We start from the raw sequence: 17,084 nt of genomic DNA, 5'->3' as shown, positions 1-17,084 counted from the left end.
CAAAACAAATCAATATATATTTTTTCTTCCGTTTTTCCTTGATGTTATAGTACTCTTCTGTCACTGGGAGATTAAAATTAAAAATGGAATTTGCATGACCTGAGTGATTTTATGTAGCCCTTCAGTTCATTAAGCTGATTATACCTCTAGGGTACACAGAGCATCACACCATATGTGAACTGTTCAATATCATATTTGGAGATGGTTTATTGGCAAGGCATAATACAATAATAAATATAGCACACTATTTATTTATTTATTTGTTTATTTATTTATTTACTTATGGGTTCATCAAGGTTGGCCAGTTGCTCGTCATTTTTCAGAGTATTGGAGCAGAAAGTTGATTGGCTGGGTGCCCTTTCTTTTGCCAAACCACTGTAGTCACTATATATAGTATATAATCCATCCATCCATCCATTATCCAACCTGCTCTATCCTAACTGCAGGGTCATGGGGGTCTGCTGAAGCCAATTCCAGCCAACACAGGGTGTAAGGCAGGAAACAAACCCTGGGCAGGGCACCAGCCCACTGCAGGGCCATAGTATATAATATACAGTGTGTGTAAATGTGTGTGTATATATATATATATATATATATATATATATATATATATATATATACTGTATATGGTATATGTATGTCTGGGTATGTGTATCTCATTCCATCCATGTTCTAACCCACTTAGGCCCTATAAGTGGAGATTTAGATGATGGCATGAGTATAGCGCTTAATGATCATGGACTGGGTATATACACACAAATGTGGATTCAGAAAATATATAGACCTCTTCACTATTTTCAGACTTTGCTATGGTGCAGCCTTATGCTAAAATCATTTATATTCATTTTTCTCCCCACATCAAATAATACTCAGTAATGCAGAATGACAAAGTAAAAACAGAATTTTAGAAAGTTCTGCAAATGTATTAAAAAGACAAAACAGAAATGCATTTTACAAGTCACCTCAAGTCCTCAAGTTTAGAACTGCCTTACTTGGTGTGTAAGGTTTTAGAAGCAATTCCATTATATTTTTTAGTTAAAATATTATAATGACCAAAAGAAAAAAGGGGGAAAATTCCTTCTTGAAAATGCACCACTGAGTGTTTATTTAAACTTGCTATTTTAAATGTTTGCAAGTTGCTATTTTCTATTTCCTATTTTCACAATGTATTCAGCAAAAAATGATCATCACATTCTCTGATACAACTGTATACTTAAATTAGAGGAAAGTCATACACAGTCTTAAAGTACAGTAATGCCTTCTGTTCCTTATTAATTCACTTAAGCATGAACACAGAAAGAGCACAAGAAATTATAAACAGATGTGCTCTAAATATAAAAGAATTCTTAAGACAGCAATAGAAAGAGCAGAAAGTCTTTGCAAACAGGAATAAATGAAATTTGCATGCTAAAGTGTCCACTTCTGGTTACTTCTCCTTGTAACCTGAGAACATGTCTGCTACTTTGCCCATCTGATTTTTATGTTAGTTCTATGTTGTTAAAGACAAGCTTATGTGAACAAGTCAAAAAACGAGCAAAACAGAAAATTAAGAGAAGAATGTTTCTGTTTGCAAAGGTTATTTTCCTTCCTGGTTGCTAGTCTGAGGTTTATTTTCTTCCATGATTCAATACTTGTTTGTAGTTGACTTATTTACTGTTACATTAAGAAGTGCTTGAATGCCTATATATATGTTACAGCCAAAACCCAAAGTTCAGCCAGTTCCCAAATTGCCCGGCTATTTAACATTTTGGCCGAGAGGTGTGGCCAAAGTCCGAATTGTTAGAAATGATCAGTGTATGTGTTTCTTTGGCTGGCCATTTCGCGGAGTGGCGAGAACTCCCTGGCCAAAATTTGTTGTTCTGATGTAAGACTGCCCCCTCAAAGTGCGAAGATGCTTAAAAATTTCAGAGGCAGATTCAGAAATGAGTTTTCCATTGTGCACGAGAAACTGCTCAAGGCTAGTCTTGTTCAGAAAGCGGACGCCACTTGAGATGGTCTTCCCCTCACCCAAACACTAACCTTAAGGTCAATAAAATAGGTCCCTGATGTTAAGTCACTATTTTAGGGCTAAAATGATAACAGAAATGTAAAACCTACTTGTATACCTAATCTTAAGTATTGTGAAACAACCAAGTGGCGTCCGCTTTCTGAACAAGAGCCACCAAGGCTACACTCGATACAATTGCACTACTAATTGTGCAACAAATCGCTGCTCATGCCTTTTTTCTTCAGACTTTGGCTGATCATCCCATGCTGTTTTCCAAACTAGCTGGCCAAATCCTTAAATCAAGGAAAAGATCGGACATTGGCTGGTCAATTTACAACGACATTGGCCATTTCCCGATTTGGTCGGACACTTCCCGCCTTGGCCGATTTCGTGTTTGGCCGTAACATGTATATAAGTTTTAATATACTGTTCGCTCAATGCTGCACTCTTGCAGCTATTTTGACAGGCACTTTGTTCTCTCTTTATAGGACATATTTCACTAATTCTCTGGTTTTTGCTGAGGTCCTCATCTTCATGGGTGATCCAGTGAGTTGATGGGTCATTCTTCTCTTTCCTCAAATACTCTTTGTTTAATCTCTTCCTGCTTTTGTTTTCTTATGCTGATTCTTCTAGTTGCTATAGTTTAAATTATTGCTCTTCTTTTCTTTATCCTACTTTCTATCTTCTTTATATTTTCTGCAGTTTTGCAGCCATTTTTTTAATAACAGTTGCATCATTACTCTGTGACCGAACAACACGGCGCTAATCTTGTAACCAGATATATTCTGAAAACTAACAGACAGTTAACATTTTGCAAATTAGATTTCTTTGGACTGTCACCATGCCAAATGTCAGAGTTGAGCTCCGTCTGTAAGAGTCTTCAAAAGGCAATACAGAAAAACACTTAAGAAGTATTATATCCTAATGTCCCGTTTCACTGTTTGCAAATAATTGCTACAGGACAAACTTCTTGTGGTTCTCATTCTGCTATTGCCTTTTCTTCCTGTTCCATTTCTTTCATCAACTTTAATGAATTAACAGATGGATTTTCAGTATTCATCATGTGTAATGGCTGTCATATGAGGTTCTCGCCAATGTTTTCATTTTCTGGTCTTTGAAGATTCTGTTGTAAAGAGCGTTTGCTGGCCAAAAAAATTAGGCTGGTGTATTTATTTTATTTTATCTGGGTGGGCTATACATAGAAACAGCCCAATGTAACCATGTAGAATAAAACAGAAAGGGCCCTTCCCAATAGGATTGGTCAGATATGAACACATTAAGCACATTTACGCTAGAACATCTAATCCAGATCAAATGCTATATGGCGTCAGTGTTTCTTATAATGTCCAGTAGTATACATTATTTTTCGGCTGATGAGTCGATAAAGGGGCTGCAATTGTTGAGGGTCAGCTGATATTGCTTATTTCATAATGTGGACTGACCAATAGTTCCATTTCTTTTTTTGTTATCACTGGTTAAGGATTGGCTGATATTTCCTTTTACAGATTCCACAGAGAGTATCCATTACTGTGACTACCCAGCAAGCAATGGCTGGTAAAACACTTTGAACTAATGTAGCCAACCTCATAGTAAAACAAAATTACTTATCATTTAAATATGTTTTCCAGGACTGATGAAAATCCAAACCCACTTATCTAGGACAAGGTCACAGGGCAGGTGGAGCCTATTCCAGCAGTCTTCGGGCACAAGGCAGGAAAAATCCCTGGACAGAGTGCTAGGTCATCACAGGGCAAAAACACAAAAGCCAATTTAGCAGCTAATAGCTAGCTATTCATATTCAAGCATGGAACTGTGGAACGAAACCAGAATACCCACAGGAAACCGATGCAGACTCAGGAAGAACTTACACACTCCATTTAGGGAGCACCCAGGATGTAAACTCCAGTCTCCTTATCGTGAGGCAGCAATGCTACCACTGCAACTCTGTGCATCTCTGATACGGTGATAGTTTATAAATAAACACAATCTATTTAAGCAATTTTTGTATACTTTGTAGGCATATTTTCTTCCCCTGTACATGCACAACCAACAAAATAGATTTAAAGCAGAACAGGTATCAAGATGTAAGCCAATGCATTGCTTCTTTTGATGGCAGGAAATGCTTCCATTTGCTTGAGCATCTTAGAACTGTGTGCCGTGCAGCTTATTATGTTGTTTTCTTTGAAATGTATGTCTTATGATATCAGGTGGGTGGTGGTTTGGGGTCACAGTGAAGTGTTTTTAAATTTGAATTCTGAAGTAGTCAACAACTCAATTTATTATTCTCCATCAAAAAATGGCTTTCTTTTTTGCTGATGTGGAATTTAAACTGGATTTCAAAACAAGAATGCTAAATTATTTCAAGTGAGGGAGTGAAAAGTTAAAGCAGAGCTCAGTTCTCATTAGTCTCAGCTATATAGCACCAAAGGTGAGATTTGTGACCAGAAATTGATTAACACCAGCTTGGTGTTCAGCTGATCAGCAGTTATAAAATGAGGTCACTGCTGTCTAATATACTTTTATTACACCCACCCCATCAACTTTGATAATGTGCGCAGTTTGTTTTCAATATAGTTAATCATTTTGTAAGTTAGATGTTTTCTCTGTCTTGCATTCTGTTGACTTGTCTGTATCTCTTCACTTCTTGCCTTGTTCATGTTAACACAAGATCAGTTTAATTCATTTGCAAGCCAGGAAGCCTTTATACAATACTCCATGGTCACATAAAACTGGCACAATTTGTGTGACTAAATGCCTTGTTGAGTCAACAGGCATTGCTTAGGACATTTCTGTCAGCTTTTAAGCATCTGCTTCATTTTTACTGTTAAGTACTCCTCATGGCAGTTGTGTCATATAAATATACAGGGAGATTCACTCAAAAGAGCCCCGAATATTCTGTAGTAACTCTCGCTAGGACAAAACAATCTGAACGAAACAACGTGCAATGTGCTCCTCAGTATATGGAGCTTCGAACAAGCCAGGATGTCCATGCGTCGGAGCGATGAGGTAGGCGCCGGACAGCCGTCGTAACATTTAACCTCCATTTGCAACTTCTGGGTGCATACCGCAAGTACCTCTTCACTCAGTCACTCGACTTCTCATCAGGATGGTTGTGTACAGCATTGAACAGCGCGTCTTAATGGTGCGATCCTATTGGGTCACCAATTCAATTTAAGCCATGTCAGAATCAACTAGATGATTGTGAGTTAATGGAAGGTTACTTCCAGCAAGATGGAACGACGTGTCACACGTCGGCAAAGAGCATGGCAGACACTGAGTCCTTCTTTGGCAACAGGGTTATTTCAAAGGAGCTTTGGCCCCCACGTTCACCATATCTAGCACCACCAGACTTCTTCCTTTGGGGTATGCTCCATGTTGATATGTTTACATCATGCAGGTTCTGCAGATTTGTCAGCTGCACATTTATGCTGTAAGTTTCTCCTTCTACCAGATCCCAAAGTTGCTCAATTGGATTCATACCTGGTGACTGGAGAAGCTACTGTGGGACACTGACCTCATTGTTATATCCATTAAACCCGTTTGAGACAACTTTGGCATTGTAGTATGGTGCATTATCATGCTGGAAGTAGCAATTAGAAGTAAGTTGTGGCCATGAATAGAGATGTCACATGGTCCTCATTCATAGCCTAATGGTCCTTATTCATTCAGGCAAAGATTGGTTAGTAGTAACAGGCCCAAAGTGTGGCAGAAACACCATTACAGCACCAGCAGCAGCTTGGACTGTGGACACAAGGTAATCAGGGTGTCAATTGCTTGATGCTGTTAGTGTCAAATTCTGACCCTACCATCTGTGTACCAACAGAAATAGGGATTTATCAGACCAGACTTCATTTTCCCAGTCTTCAACTGTCTAGATTTGATGAGCCTGCGCCCACTGATGCCTCAGCTTTCTGTTCTTGGCTGACAGGAGTGGAACCCAATGTGGTCTTCTGCTGTTGTGGGCTATTGGCCTCAAAGTTTGATCTGTTGTGTATTCTGAGACAATTGTATAGAGTGGTTATCTAAGTTACTAAAGCTTTTCTGGCCTTTTTCTGATCTCGATTTCTGCAGCTACATTCAGATGGTAGGGTCATAATTTATTATCAATGACATGATACAATGATATTTTATCAGTGCTTCAGGTTGTTGGTGGTGGTGTAATGGTGTGTGGGATATTTTCTTAGCCCAATTTGGGCCCCTTAGCTTCAAATGAGCATTGTTTAAATGCCATAGAATATATCAGTATTGTTGCTGACCATGGACATCCTTTTATGACCAAAGTGTACCAATCTACTGATGACTACTTCCAGCAGAATAATGTGCCATGTTACAAAGCTCCAATAATCTCACACTAGTTTGTTGAACATTACAAGGAGTTCACTGTACTCAAATGGCCTTCACAGTCACCAGATCTCAATCCAGTAGAGCCCCTTTGAGATGTGGTGGAATGAGAGATTTGCATCATGGATGTGCAGCAGAAAAATCTGCAGCAACTGCGTAATGCTATGATGTCTGTATAGACCAATATCACTAAGGAATATTCCCTGCACTTTGTTGAATCTATGCAATGAAGAATTACAACAGTTCTGAAAGCAAAAGGGGTTCCAACCCAGTATTAGCAAGATATACTTAATGGAGTGGCCAGTAAGTGTATGCTGTATCTCTATATACATAACTGCATATGTGTGTGTGTGTGTGTGTGTGTGTGTATGTTGCCATCCCTTATTTGCTGAATTATGAGTAGCACTCTTAAAACAAGCAATATCATGTTTTTTTGTTCTGTAGACTGGTGAAGAGAGCCCTTGTACAATAAGTAAGAGATGTCCTTGTGGTTACACAAACTTGCAGTTCTCCAGCTGGTGGTTTTAAAAACTTCGAACCACACCCTTCACCCAGTCCCCAGCCCCCGGATGTATCATTTAGATATTTTCATTTCTTCCAAGGCAGACTGTTTGAATTACAGAAACATTTGTTTTTGTTTGGTTTATAAGTTATGTCAGTATAAGTTGCGCAGATTTTTCTTGAGGCCACATCAAAATGTGTAATGTCCACACTTATGGAAAAGAGGGTGGTTCTGATAGCTAGTGAAGAAAATGAAGATTAAGGAAAATCAAATAAATATTACTGTGTTGGGGTGCATAATGAAAACATTGTCTGATTTAATTCACAGTGGCATTTCTTTATAGGGCAGAACAGTTACTTGGTGAGTAGCACTACTGTCTTACAGCATCAGAGTCCAGGGCCTTCTCTAGACTAGTACAGGTATAGTCCTCCCAGAGTGAGAGATATTAGGCTGATCAGTCAATTTAATTTTACCAAGTATGACTCTCTTGTATCTCATCTATAGCTGAGTCATTTTTTTATTATTCTTGTTTTTATTGATTGATTGTTGCATATCAATATGAACATCAGAAATAATTTCTGCTGCTGTTATAGACTGTGGCTTCCATCTTGCCATCTTGTAATGACGTAAGTGGCTTAAAAACAAGCATACGCATATATATATATAACAGATATGGAATATTCCGCATGAGAAATTGTACAAAGCCTACCAATGCACAACTGGTTTAAGTTTACATATTAAAGGCTCATAAAATCGGCTTTAATTGAAGATTAGTTAGTGTTTTGCATTATGTATATATTTATATCTGTCCTTCATATATCATAAGCATGTTTCAGAATGTTAGAATCGATTCAGAAAGTTTTCAGACTCTTTTTTTCATATTTTGCTATGTTACAGCCTTATGCCAAAGTCATTTAAATTATTTTCCCCATCAAGCAGCACTCGGTACCCCAGAATGACAAAGCAAAAACAGGATTTTAGAAATGTTTGCAAATTTATTACAAATAAAATTCTGAAATATCACATTGACCCAAGTATTCAGACCCTTTTGGTCTGATACTTGAAATTTGGCTCATGTGCATCACATTCTTTTGACCTTTGCTGAGATGTTTCTACACATTGTTTGGAGTACACTGGTGGTCAATTCAGTTGGTTACACATGATTATCAAAGTCACACACCTGTGTATAGAAGGCCCCACAGTCGAGATTATGTATCAGAGCAGAAACCAAGCAATGAGGGCAAAGGAATTGCCTTCAGAGCTTAGAGTGAGGATTGTGTGAGGGCAAAGATCTGTGGAAGGCTACCAAAAATAATAATAAAAAAAAACCTGCCTGGAACAAAAGGAGGTCAGGTCCGTTTTGTGGGAATGCAGATTGAGAGATGCTGATAGGCCAGTATGAGTGATCTCTGTGTAGCATGGAGTTTCTTTTTTGATGAGGTGAAGTGTCGAGCCTGCGATGGGATCATAGAGGCAGGGAAGACTGAGGATTCACTTTAAACTCTGCAGGTACCGAGTGGAGGTGGCAGAGAAAACTCCCTGTAGGTACTGAGTTAAAGTGGCAGCGATGGTGCCAGAAGTGAGTCCGAGTTCAAGAGCGAATGGCATCAGGGCTACTGCTTTGTGAGAGAGAAGGAGAGATTAGTGAGGTTCACCTGTGTGAGGGATTGTAGTAGGCAGGGCCAATGGAGATTGGCCACTGGATGAAATAAGCAAGGTGAATAATTAATTGCTTATAATTTTCCTTTAGGAAAGGTGGTGATATACTGTTTAAGTATAAACAATGCGGTTTGCCAGTTACCGACTGATTGTGAGAATGCTTCATTGGGAGCCTAGGGGAATGAAAGGACACTGAGAGAGGTGCTGCTAATGGAATTTTTATTTCTGATGTTTCCTCTTTATGCATTGCTTTTGAAAGTCTGTTTATTCAATATTCAATGCACCTTGGACACTTTTCTGTTATAATAAATGTGCACTTTTGGACACCTTTAACTCTTGTAGTTATGTCTCTCACTCACCCCAAGTTCATCCTCAGTACATGAAGCACTAGGGCGTCAAATTAATAACTGAATATGAGGTATAGCACCAGCATGGTGACCCCTAACAGAAATACTTTTTCATTTATTCTTTTACTTAGAAAATTATCCAGAATATATAAAATGTATACATTTTATATAATCATATGTATCAGTCAATTCAAATTGTATATACTTTGTAAATATGCAGCTGTTTGTGTCTGTTTAGAGAAATATATGGAAGTCTTTGTAAAGCTAGAATAATGTACACCTGCCAAACAAAAAAGTTTATTCTATGTATAAAAATGACATTTTTGCCTTTAAACTGTCATAATTGTGTGTGTGCAATGTATAAAACGTGTGTGAGTACAGGGGATTGTGCAGACCAGATCTAAGTGGGCATTATAAATATGCGTATATGTTCTTTGAGCACATGTGTTTAATGACTGCAGATTTGTTGTTTTATTGCCTTGGTAAGTTTTTCTGCATTTTTGAAAGAAATAAAAATATAATTCAACCTCTAAGGGTGGAAGCCTATAACTCTGGTCTGGAATGTAAATATTTAAAATAGCACAGCAGGAATTGTCTAGCCCTCTGGCACAGTCTGGTATGACCTCTAATCATTGGCTGGCAACATCCGGGTCAGGCTGGTGACCTTTGCCTCTCTGTAAGTAGTCTGTTAACTCAAGTTATTTGTCATAGACCACCTGAGGGCATTTCATAATGGGATTGCTCCAACAGGGCTAAGTCGATTCCTAGAATGCACCTATCAGATGCATGCTATTTCTATTAGGGACTAAAACAGAAATATGATCCATTTTACTGGGCAGTTCAGGAATTTTGGCTTCAAACAGCTGAAAACATAACCAGGAAAATTCTTGAGAAATGGGTGGTGTTTGATTCTAATGTGAAGACCAAAAACTTAATAATATTAGATGGTTAAACTGTTTTTGTTTATATTCTTGTGGCACTTAGACGGTTAAACTTTTTTTATGTTTATATGCTTATAGTACTTAACATCTTCAGTTACACGCAGCCATTCTCAACATAGTTTCTCTCTGGCATAATGGATACAGGGTACAATTAAATGCAGGAAGTGCATTTTATAACTGTTGAGGAAAGAACTTTTTATTTCTACGGATCATCTGTTGTAAAATGGTTGCATTTTCCTCAAACCTATTCTAGTAACATTCAGATCAATGCAGACAGCAGCCCCTGATGGGATACCAGTCCATTGCATCTCACACTTACTCATACTTTGTCATTAGGGTATAGCAGTTCATCATAACATATAATTTTGGGATGTAAGAAAGAAAGAAAGGAAAATACTTTGATAAATCCACTTAAATACCACAAAAGTCCATAGTCGTGATAAGGCTGAGATTGGAAACAAGGACTAAATACTGTGTGACTGTGCTGCCCATAACATTTTTAAAAGGTGTTCATTTTTATTTTCTCTTTTTAAAATGCTTACATCCTTGAAAAAGACACTTCCATCCCATAACAAAGCCATTTCAAAGCCTTTCTTTCTAATGTCTTTCTACTTTTTTCTTTGCAGGGTAGGAGCTGGATTGTGAAGCGCAGCTATGAGGATTTTCGGGTTCTCGACAAACATCTCCACCTGTGTATCTATGACCGCCGCTTTTCCCAGCTCACAGAGCTGCCTCGATTGGACTGCCTGAGGGATCGTGCAGAGGTACAGTGAGCTGTCTTGGAGAATTTGCCTCAAAATAAATAACCTTTATTTTAGAGTATATGGCAACTTATTATGTGCACTTTACATTGGTATAGATATAGTTCTGACTTTTTAGAAGTGGACAGAGCTCATGCATTTTCGGTATAATTCAATGGTAGGGAATTGAGACTGCAATGTAAGTTTTCGAATCCAGTGCCTTAACCACTATGCCACACTGTTTGCCCTCTGTACAAAGCCCTTTATATCCTGAAGTTGAAAACTGCAAAAACAACTCCAAGTGAAGTATTACTAGCACTTTTGAAAGCTTACGCATAACCTCCTTTGACTTCTACTCTACACATTATGCCACAGTATATACTCTAACATGTTGTTAGCCTTCTTAATGGCTTCTGTAGATTGCCTGGTGGTAGTAATAGTGACAGGTCCACTACAACTCCTAAATCCTTCTTATAAGCAGTACTTTTGATTTTTCAGACATCCCAAGTGTATTCAAGCCTTATGTTTTTACCTCCTACATGTAATACTTTACATTTACTTACATTAGATTTCATCTGCCACAAATCTGCTCAAGCCTGTATGCTGTACTAGTACCTCTGCAATGATTTAACAGATACTAGACTATCTGCCAATCCACCTAGCTTGGTGTTATCTGCCAATGTAGCCAGACGGTGGTTAATATTTCTATCCAGACTAATTATGTATACAGTATTAAAATAACAGCAGTCCCATTACTGATACCTATGGGACAACACTATTAACATCACCCAATTCTGATAGGGTTCCTTGCATCATACAGTTTTTTTTTTCTGATTTTGTACCCATCAACACACTATACTCTGAACTCCATCCATCCATCCATTTTCCAACCCGTAGATTCCGAACACAGGGTCAAGGGGGTCTGCTGGAGCCAATCCCAGCCAACACAGGGCACAAGGCAGGAACCAATCCCGAGCAGGGCGCCAACTCACCGCAGGACACACACATCCACACCCACACGCCAAGCACAATTTAGAATCGCCAATCCACCTAACCTGCATGTCTTTGGACTGTGGGAGGAAGCCGGAGTACCCAGAGGAAACCCACGCAGACACGGGGAGAACATGCAAACTCCATGCAGGGAGGACCCGGGAAGCGAACCCAGGTCTCCTAACTGCGAGGCATCAGTGCTACCACTGCGCCACCATGCTGCCCGTCTCATCTCATGCCAAGATTTTTTTTTTATAATAGATATATAATTGAGCAGCCATAAAATTAAAACTACCTGCCAGTACATCTCGTACTGCAAACTCTAACCCATCAAGACACGGGCTCTACAAGACGTGGTATCTGCCACCAAGATGTTAGCAGCCGCTCCTTTGAGTCCTGTAAGTTGCAAGTTGGGGCCAGCACACCCCACAGATGAGATCTGGGTAATTTGGAGGCCAAGTCAACACCATGAACTCTTTATGTTCCTTAAATCATTAAGCCATTCCTGAACAATTTTTGCAGAGTGATAGGGTGCTTTACGCTGCTGAAAGAGCCCAGTGCCATCAAGGAAAATGATCGTATGAAAGGATGCATGCAGTCTGCAACAATGGTACGTGTAAAAGTAAAATTTACATAAATGTCAGGATCCAAGGGTTCCTAGCAGAACATTGCCCAGAGAAGCACACTGCCTCCATTGGCTTACTTTCTTCCCATAGTGTGTCCTGCTGCCATCTCTGCCACCTAACCTGCATGTCTTTGGACTGTGGGACGAAACCGGAGTACCCGGAGGAAACCCAGGCAGACACGGGGAGAACATGCAAACTTCAAGTAGGGAGGACCTGAGAAGCAAACTCAGGTCTCCTAACTGCGAGGCAGCAGCGCTACCACTCTGCCACCGTGCCACCTTATCAAATGCTTTCTGAAAATCTAATTCAATTATATATTACAGACCATCCTGTATCCTTTTGTTGCTTCCTCATAGATTTCCAACATATTAGTAATGCTCCCTAAAACTCTCCTCTTGCCACTTGTGGCTCCATCTTCTCCTTAACAACTCCTTCAATTAATTTGCCTGTGGTTTCTGTTAAGCTTTTTGGTATACAAGTAGCATGGTGTCTGTGTGGGGTCTGCATGTTGTTCTCATATCCATGTGAGGGTTTTCTCTGAATACTCACATTTTTCTCATACTTTCCCAAATATGTGCATGTGAGGTTAAATGATGATTGCTTTCTGTTTGCCCAGTTTATACTCTCCATGACCTGATTTTAAAAAATAGGTGGATGGAGAAGATTAACACAATATTATTATATGTTTTCCTTCCAGTTTCATTGCCTGCTAAAATACTTGCTGGGTGACACTTCTGATAGAGCAACATGAATATTCCAGTGACCGTATATTTTAATAGGGGGGCTTAAAAGATGAATTAAATTTGAGTATTTAGGTGGGGTCAGTGTAGAACACTACATACAATTTGCCTCAGTATTGATCAAAATAGTTACATTAGCTATAGCTAAGAAGTCTATATTTGGCTGAACTGAAAACAAAGAGCATATGGATAGGGGATAATTGATAAATCACCCTCCATTCCTAAAAATCATACTCTAAGTGGGGTTTCTAGGGAAAAAGCGCCACTTGCCCTACTCTTTTAATGGAATTATTTTTGGTGTTTTATTAGCAAGTTCTGCTCATTCAGATTTTTATTGAAAATATCAAAAACCAGAGACTCAGATTTCAATAGCTCCACCAAAAACATATCAGAAAAGCGTCAGCTCAGCAGTTTCCTTTTTAGTATCTTAAGAGTGACATTTTCAGTGTGTGTTGTGTGTCAAGAGCACACTCCAAAAGCACTTATTACCCTGACCCTTAGATCAGTTAGCACTTCATCAGGGTTGACTGAAGAATCGTCAAATAAGCCAGGCAACTTTATAATCCATTTTTTGGATCAAGGTGCTTCTTCTGGTTTGCAGAGTGGAAAAGAATATATTTGTGTGCCATTACTGGAAGATGCGTCACTGCTCAAAAACAGTTAAGCCACAAAGTAGTTGAAAGCCAATATGTGTTCTTTTTATGCTTTGCATTATGTTTCTGCAATTTTGGGTGGTGGTAGGCTCATACTGCAAAAAATGTTTTTCATTCATCATTTGTTACCCAGACTGAAAAACTAGGTTATATCATGCCTTTGCTTTTATTTTTTTAAATATGAATAATGGATATGTGTGAAGCTGGGGTGAAGATAAAGGATGTTAGTGCTGTCTTATTGGTTATTAATTTGTATTTTTTGCTGTTTAAAATATTTTATCGCACTCTTCCTGTTACTTGTGAGGAAAGAAAGCAAAATAATAATGAAAACATAAGATTTTCCATCTATTATTTGTCATCTGATGTTACCTTTATTTTATTTTTGGACTTGGCAAAGACTAAATGCTTGTTACTTATGTCTTAATATGTAATACCTCAACATTAAAGTGTTTCTGCTTCTTTTTTCACAATATTATATTGGGGTGTCTGAAAATGCGAAAGCAGACTAAGTTGACTGGTAATGAATATTCACAAATGGTAATGCTGTAAATACTTGAAGTAGACTGAATTTTAATGTAGCTAAGCAAATGATGCTTTACAATCCAACACTGTAGGAAAACTGGTAGTTTTACAAATGTGAAGATCACATCTAACGATGCAGAGAAAAGGTTTGAGGCACCTCCGTGACCCCATAAAATGAAAATAAAGATCACTATTTTTTTTAACCTTTATAAAGATATTGATGACGTCTTTTCAGATGGGAGTCAGATATAGAACTGACTCAAAGATGACTGAACTGCTGATCAAGTGGGTTCCTGGCAGGAAGGGGCAGGTCCAGGAGGGCAGACAATGTAAGCAACGTCAGTGGTGGAATGGACATCTGTTTTATCTTGGTATCTACTGTCCCCTATTGTATTATTAATATGTAGCCTTAGAATGCCTAATCTCACAAACTTACCACTGTATATAACTTATCCCCACCTTCCCTTCTATATCTATAACCTCAGGCAATTAGATGTAGTAAAAAGACAAGCAGGAGTTAAGTTACACATAAAATAATGTATTACTGATAATATTCATAAATAATAACAAAATGCAAAGTACATTTGAATATTGGAAACCATACAACCTGATAAAATGGTGATGTGTAACTCAGGTGGCACACAGACTTGTAGTTACTTAAAATGTCTCTAGTTAAGGCATCATCGGTGCTCGGCTTTCTTCAGAACAGGCCTCAAGCCTGCCTCAATATGGCTGAAGCTGTGCTCTTCATTGTGCTGTTCTTGTCAGTTCATGGTGTGATGGTCTTCATCAGTTGTTAACAAGAGAAAGATACTTCTACATCATCACAGGTTAGCAAGAGAGATGCTTCTTCATCATATGTTGGTTAGTAAGAGAGAGAATGTGGTTGAGCAAGCAAATTTTTAGGTTTTCTGTCCAACCCCTACAGCCAATAAGCTAACCTGGCTTTATGTGGGGGATGAGAGAAAGACTTTAGCAAAGAAACACTCGCCAAACTGGTTTAAGACACATCTCCCAAATCCTGTCGTAAAATTACAAAGAGACAGTCGTAAAGGGTTAGGGGGGATGAGCAAACACGAATGCCTCTCACCAAAGTAACACTAAATTACATTGCTTTGCCTAAATTATAAATAAAGACATACAAAACATTTATCAAGTTATATGCAAAATCTCACATCACATCAATTTTCCATTCTGCGGAGGGAGGAAGAGAGGAGACATTAGCACACAGCGCCAACCCCTGGTTTGGCGGGTAACTACCATCACCAGAGCCCTTAAGCTGCCCCTGAAGCACACACACGCATGACACTGTTTATAGCAATTGATAGACAACACATAAATATTTACTACTAATCTGAAAATATGATTAATATATTGAAGTAAGATGGATAATTTGCCTTTCTTGGCAACCACTGGGTACAAGGCAGGAACCTCTGCTGAATGGGGTGCCAATTATAGAAGAGGAAACCTTTAGGCATTAGTTCTAAAAAAATGTTTTCATCTTAATGTGTTGTAAAGTTATTAGCCATTATTTTTTAATATTAGTCTGTATTTGCATCCACCATGCCCCCTACCCCATAATGATAATGTACCATAAGTATCTGCGTTTCTGCCTAAAGGATTTTCATCCCACTGTATTACTAACTAGGCATGTTATCTTTCAAAGACAGATAATCGAATACATTTTAAAATATTTGATAATCCTTGCCCACCGTGTACCTTTGGTGTTCCTCATATGCCTTTCCTTGGTATCCTCATGTGTCTGAACTTCTTTTGTCTGGCGTTCCAACGCTTAAGTGCCTTCCTGTAAAGCCTGCTTCCTGCTGAATTAATCCGCTACGAGGTGCCTTATTCACCTCCTGTCTGCTTTTTGACTATCACCAATGGTGGACGCAAACCCCACCCCTCCCTTACTTGATGTGAAAACAACATTTGTATTCTTACAAATATTTCCAGTCTTTGAAGGCAACTCTCAGTGTACCTTTTACTCCTTTAACTCCACCTCGTGTGTCTCAACCTTTCTTGCCCGGCACTTCCACTTTTGATTGCCGCACTAAAGCCAAGCTGACCAATCAGGGACGCAGATACACACAAAACGCACACAGACAGCATTTTAATATTTAGTGGATTTTGTACCTGAATTTAATCATCATGATATTCAAGAATGAAGTGGGAATAAAAATGTTCTTATAGCCATGTGACCAATACAAACTGTGTATTGTCCTGTGAAAAAATTACTGTGATAAAATAAGTTATGCATGATGTAAGAATCATGTTGTGCAATAAATATCTGGAATGGAATAATCATTTATCATTATCTAATTTCTACAATATACCATCCTGCTTCCGCCTCATTCTCCCTAATTTGTGACTTATTATCCTTATGTACCTAAAAAAACTGTATTATGCCATCGTCATAATATCTTAATAAGCTGTAGATGTAAGATATGAACTTGTGGGAATAGGATAATTACGTGTTCCTTCCTGAGCTACTATATTGTTTTTTGTTTCTATGGCTTAGTACTTCCGATTTACAAGAATCTCAGACCTGCGTAATACAGTTAAAGGTATCGAGGGCCAGGAAGATTGTCCCAGGTATTATTTGGTGCAAGGCAGAAACCAGCACTAGCTATGGTGTCAGTTGTTGAAGTTGCCCATGTTGAAGTGACTACAGAGAGCTTTAGTGCTTGTAATGTGCTGCAGCGCAGATTTATCTTTTATAGCTAACTTGGTTATTGGTCTCTTTCTGTTTCACCTCTCCTTAGTTTATTAAGCGTAAGAAACATAGCATCCACTCAGGAGGTCATTGCTAGTGTCACTTATGAAGCAGACCATCCAGTTATAACCAGCATCTACTGTAATGACATCCATATGAATTTGTACCCTTAATGTAAGCTCCCTGTTTGATTGCACATCTTTTTTTCTTCTTTGTTTAAATGTTTGCCTCATTATCTTCATATGTGCACGGATGCCAGCATAAACATCTTTGGTTTCCTTGTACATTGTTTAGCATTTTTGCGTGACTTATAAATGTTA

General features: G+C 38.6%; 1 protein-coding gene across 1 annotated transcript in view; it reads left to right on the top strand.

Moving 5' to 3' along the window:
- arhgap32b (Rho GTPase activating protein 32b) overlaps positions 1–17,084 on the top strand; it is a 225,311-nt gene that overhangs the window by 6,685 nt on the left and 201,542 nt on the right. The window contains exon 2 of the mRNA XM_039764045.1: positions 10,404–10,541. The gene's annotated coding sequence lies outside the window, so the exon portion shown is untranslated. The remainder of the gene's footprint in view (positions 1–10,403; positions 10,542–17,084) is intronic.

This window comes from Polypterus senegalus, chromosome 9, assembly GCF_016835505.1.
Source record: "Polypterus senegalus isolate Bchr_013 chromosome 9, ASM1683550v1, whole genome shotgun sequence".
NCBI classification, from domain to species: domain Eukaryota; kingdom Metazoa; phylum Chordata; class Cladistia; order Polypteriformes; family Polypteridae; genus Polypterus; species Polypterus senegalus.
Note: the sequence above shows the minus strand (reverse complement) of the source record. Positions and strands in the feature narration are given on the sequence as shown.